At 32.3% G+C, this 5909-nt stretch overlaps 1 non-coding gene across 1 annotated transcript; it reads right to left on the bottom strand.

Annotated features, from left to right (window-relative positions):
* Positions 1-5296: 5296 nt before the first annotated feature.
* Positions 5297-5403, bottom strand: LOC122097744. Its single transcript, XR_006145580.1, has one exon. It is a non-coding gene; the product is annotated as a U6 spliceosomal RNA (small nuclear RNA).
* Positions 5404-5909: the final 506 nt, after the last annotated feature.

The following is a 5909-nucleotide window of genomic DNA, read 5'->3' as shown; positions in this document are numbered from 1 at the left end:
TCACACATTTTTTTGGCTTCTAATTCTAATTGGAAAACTAAAATTCACCTTAAAGCTTATCCTTCCCTAACCCTAACCGGAACAAAAATGTATCTCACACTTTAAACCAAAGTATATCTGAATGTTTAAAGTAACACAGACTGGTTTTCATTCATTCTTCTTAAAATATGTGGCAGTTTTACACAATGTCTTACATGTTTTTCTCATCTTAACCCCATTCTAACTGGCACACCTTTCCTAATCCTAAACCTACGTATAACCGAATCATCATGTTAGTAGCAAGCCACTTTTTTCATATTTATCCTAAATCTTGCTCAGCGTGTAGGTCTAACTTTTACTTGCATTTTGAACATAAATTTTTAACTGTTTTTCTATGTCCTGTCAGGTTTTATTTTTCATTATTTTTAAAAATTTTATTTTGTTGAAAAGATGCTTTAAAGAGGGATTAGTTACATATATAAGGTAAGGAATACGTTTCTGGTTGAGCATTGTTACCCCTTTCTTTCTTGTTCTCTCACTATCCCATCCCTCCCCACTTCTCATACCTTTCCCTTCCCATAGTATAAACTTCATTTTCAACATTGTGTCTTGTGAGTATCATTGTTGCAATGGGTCATCCTGTGATGAACCTAAATTTTCTATTTCTCTAATCCTAATTCTAATTCTGTCAGAGATCCTAACCCTAATAATAATAATAATGATAGCTCAATTCAAAAGTTAACAAAAGATATTCAGGTTTTTATTTATTCTATTAATTCACTGTACATCTTGAATTAACTTGCAGTTTAGCTTAAATCTTCCAAATTAGTTTATATGTGCATATATAAAGATGTAATTTTATGTGAAAAACAGAAGATCTTTGGAGGAAGGAGTAATGAGAAAGAAATAGAGGGAGTATAATCAAATACCGTTAAAGATTTTATGGAATTGTCACTTCTGACAATTAATATCTATTAACAAAATAACTAAAAATTAATAAAGAACACACTGCCTTCTAATGTTCTTTAAGAGAGCCATGATCTATCTTCTGAAAAAAAAAAAAAACTCGTGTTAGATAAACTTTGTCCATGCATAATTTATAATGTTTTCCAATTATTTAACTTAATGAATAAAAATTTATCAAATAAGATTCCATGACAAAAATATAAAACAGTTACTTAGCAATTGTTTGAGAAAAAGTTACTGTCATGAGTTTTAAGAAACAGAATTGCTATTTCCCTACAAAGCAATGACTTAGGTTTACTAATCTAGTATTTGTTGTAAGTTTAGAGAACATAATTAGCATGAAAAACAACTAACTGTACATCTTGTTTCTTGAATGAGTGATATTTTAAACATTGTCTTTTATTCAAATAAATACTTAGGTTTACATTTCAAAATAAGTTCAATTTTATCTCCTTTCAGAACAAGTACTTACCCTGCAATTAAATGTACTAACATATTCAGGTATTTAGAAGCTAAATTTTCTGTGTTTTATATGTAGCTCTACATATTCAGAATGACATGATTTTTTTATTCATAAATGTCTAACGTCAGATTTTTGCTTCATCAATATAAATTGGCTCATGAGGTTGTAGTGAAGGCTCCAGTAACCAGAGTGGTCAACACCATTTCCTGAATTCTAAACTTTAAATCAAATCATATTTAAGCTTTGATAATATCATTTATTGTCTCTTCAGAGCAATTAATCTAAAACAAATACTACTTTTAAACATTTCACTCACATTGTAAAGAATATTAACATAGGTCAAAAAAAGACTAATTATTCCAGACTCATCATATTTGGTGATCTTAGTGTGAAGAATGCAGAGAGTAGAAGGTCCTTATACTCAATAAATAGTTTTGGTTAAATTAAGTCATATATCTGGATTTCTAATTTGGAGGTTAATCACATGGAAACAGGAAAACAATAAAAAAAAGTACTTTGGAATCAACAGAAAAGGATATTTGTGCATGTACCACAGTTGCTTTATTTGTTTGTAGGTGAACACTGGACTTCGATTTCTATCTTAGCTGTTGCTGTGAATAATGTGAATAACAATGAATTACAGATATATTTATGAGTTACCCAGAGAGAAATAATCACACGATTGGTGGGACAGATGATATTTCAACTTTGGATTTCTTTAGAAAACTGCATACTACTTTCTACAAGGAGAACACTAACCTGTATTTTGACCAAGAGTGTCGAAAATTTCCTTTTCTCCACACTGTCGCCAGCCAACATTATTACATTTTGAGTTTTTTTAAAGGCCAGGTTTTTACTGTGTGCAGTACCCAAGACTGTCCTTAAACTCAAATCCTTTTACTTCAACCTCCAATCACTTGGAATTACCGGCCTTTACCTGCACACCTGGTTCCTGGGATATTTTTTATAAGAGTTATAATAGTTAAGAAGTAGTATCAAAGTAATTTTGAATTGCATTTCTCTAATGACTTCTGCTCACAAAGCATTAAGCTAGCACAGAAGTTGTATTAAATACAAATTTGTAAATCCGCAGGCAATTTTCAGGGCTTTTTGGAAAACATGTCTATTCAGAACTTTTGTCCATTTTTAATCAAGTTTCTTGTTAATCTCATCTTTAATCTCTCTATAGAAAATCAATAATTAATTCAAGGTAGTAGAAAGGAAAAAAATTAAGCAGCTCCTAAAATTTTTAAATTTTTAATTACATGATACTGCTTAAATCATTTTATGTTAATGCTTGAGACTATGTAACTCAATTTAGTTAGACCTTTTACAAGGCTATATATATTTTATTTATTTTACTTTGATTGTTCTTTCCAAAGCCTGTACGGCTAATTTCACTTGCTTTCTTTCAGTCTCATGTAGTTCAGATTTCAAACTGAAGAATAAATGGAAGGAAGCAAACAAAAAATACAGTTCCCCTCATCTGATGATGCCTCTACAAGAATGAGGAAAGTGTTCATCCTTCTAAGGACCTATGATAAAATATCAAAAAGACATTTTATTCTTCTAGGTCTTCCTTATCTTTGCTATGTAACTTAAATGATGTAAAACACAATATACTGCTCAGATACTTTTATGTTTTATCAAGTTTGCACATTTTTATATGGATTTCACCTCAGTCTACAACATTCCTTCATTGTTCTGTCTCTGATATTTTTACACTATCACGACATAAGCTAACCAGTTTGATTTACAGCATGAGAAGTTATCCACCTGGCTTCCTTGGAAGCTGAGCATGGTCAATAGATATTACTTCTGGTTGCTAACAATACATGTAATGGTTTCTGTACTAATCATATTCTATTTAGTATTTAAAAAAGAATGCTGGCTAAACTCAAAGGTCATTCATAGGTTTATGTTAAGTGTTTCACAACTTTTATTCTCTTACTTCTTAAGATAACATTTGGTATAATGCTAATGTTATTACCATTGTAGTGTTGGGAAAAATTGTAGTAAAAAACTGTAAGTGCATGGCCCAAAGATACACACAGTGTGGAAGGAAATGAGTCAAAGTTTCCAAAAGTCTTTCAGCAATACCAAAAAGGTGGGTAAAATCTCTCCATTCTCTTATACTCTCAATTCAATATTCATATTGTCCAAGAAATAATAGCATAGCAAATATTTCCCATGGTGATTGTTTTCTGTCACATTTTGTCTTCAACACAGAGTGTGTTGGTGACCTTAGGTTATCATGCACAGAGCTGAGCTTACAAATTGAGGTCCGAAGACAGCCAAATTTCTTCTGTCAAACAGTTCCAGTTTCTTTTTTAAAAAGTACTAAAACTTTTAAATATCATCACTTACTATCTTTTAACAATCCCCAAACTAATTAAATTGACATATAATCACTCAAAAGGCTTTCAAATTCGGTGATGATAAAACAGGCCCCCATGAAATAAATTTTCTTTTACTTTTAAAATTGTTCTAAAAGCCTTGTGCTGGCTCGTCACACCTATAATCCTATCTACTCTGAGTATTTGCTCAGGAGACTGAGATCTGTGAATAACACTTGGGAGCCAATCAGGGCCAAAAAAAAAACTTCATGAAATTATTTTTCAAAATGTTTAATGAACTAGCAAAGAGCCAAGAATTGAGATGTAGCTTATATCGTAGCTCACCAATCTAGATAAGAAAGGCCTAGCAAGACCTTGAAGCCCTGATTTAAATTCTGAGCATTCCAATATACATGCATGGTGTTTGTTCTCATGCACTTGCGTGTATGGCGCTGCCGCACTCACACACACACACATTTATTCAAATTACCTTCATATCAGTGTTCTGAATTAATTTCTTTGTTAACAATATTATATCGGTAAAATAGAGGAAATAAACTCTTCCATCTAAGAACATTTTTATATTTTTTTTATGGTAATAATACTGTGCAGAGGGGTCACATTTACATGAACAAGGAAACTAGTAAGTTTCCTAACAAGCATTGTTACCTCCTCCTTTATATTTCCCCTACCATCCCTTCCCTCCCACCTCCACAAGTACACTCCCCTCCCCCTTCTTTCCTCCGCCTAAATTGTAAAGTTCATTTTTCAACATAGTGTCTTGTGCATCTCATTGTTACAATGGGTCAACCTGTATCGCTATTTGAGCATTTTTTCCCTTCCCCTCCCCAAATTAGAGAAGCATACATACAAGATGTAAGTGTACCAACTTCAAATACAGAGAAAACAGGGGTTATAGTGTGGGGAGAAACATACAAAAAAACAAGAAAAATGACATCACACATTATAAGTACGTTAGAAACAATAGCAAGAAACAAAAAACCACTTGTGTCCCTATCTTGGGGTTCAATTTCTTTAACATCATCTTATCTGGTTATATGCACATATCTTTTGAACTTTTCTGCTTATCCCAGACATACATTCGTTATTGAAAATAAGGGAAATCATGGGACCTATATTTCTTTGGACTTGGCTTACTTCACTCAATAATTTTTTTTCCAAGTCTTTCCATTTCCTAACAAATTGGGCGATGTCATTCTTTCTGATGGAGGCAAAGAATTCCATTGTGTATATATAACACATTTTCTTGATCCATTCATCTAATGGGGGCATCTGTGTTGGTTCCATATCTTAGCTATCGTAAATAATGTTGCAATAACCATAGTTGTGTTGGTAGTTTTAGTATGGTCTTTTTTATGATCATTTGGATAAATCCCCAATAGTGGGATTACTGTGTTATAGGGGATTTTTATGTGGAGTCTTCTGAGGCACCTCCATACTGCTTTCCAAAGTAGTTGAACAAGTTTACACGCCCACCAAGAATGCAGTACTGTTCCCTTGTGGCCACATACGTTTCAGCATCTGTTGCTGTAAAAATATGGAACGCTCCAAGACTTTGCATGTCATCCTTGCGCAGGGTGCATGCTAATCTTCTCTGTATCGTTCCAATGTTAGGGTATGTGATGCTAAATTGAGCACAGAACAGTTTTTATATATAAAGTATAATTTTTAATTGATTTTATTAAGCTAGGCAATTCAACAAAAAGTAAGTTCAAAAGAATTGTTGTGAAATTATAGAATCATGTATTTCTTACATAAGCACACATTTACGAATAAAATCAAGATAGACATGCCAAAAACAAAATAATTCCAGATATTTGTAGTTCAAGAGATGTGTAGGAGGAGAAATTCAATTATTCTATACAAGGCACCTGTCAAAATGAACATTGCAGCAAGTGTTAAGGTTTGTTAAAAGTTTTAATGTTTTAAATATGCTTAATTTTGGGATTTTGCTTATATATGCCCAAAATAGGACTGTTTGGCAGGTATAAAACTTTTATGTAAAGTATTTAAGATTTATGATAGCAGACATTAAGTACTAAGTATGTACATTTCAGAGTTTATGGAAACTTTATTAATGAGAAGTTGCAAAGTCTTTGTGTAAAGGAGCAGAGTGAAGAGTTACGACTTTACACAGTTTCTGT

This window comes from Dipodomys spectabilis, unplaced genomic scaffold (genome assembly GCF_019054845.1).
Source record: "Dipodomys spectabilis isolate Male_0828 unplaced genomic scaffold, ASM1905484v1 ptg000430l, whole genome shotgun sequence".
Classification (NCBI taxonomy): Eukaryota; Metazoa; Chordata; class Mammalia; order Rodentia; family Heteromyidae; genus Dipodomys; species Dipodomys spectabilis.
Note: the sequence above shows the minus strand (reverse complement) of the source record. Positions and strands in the feature narration are given on the sequence as shown.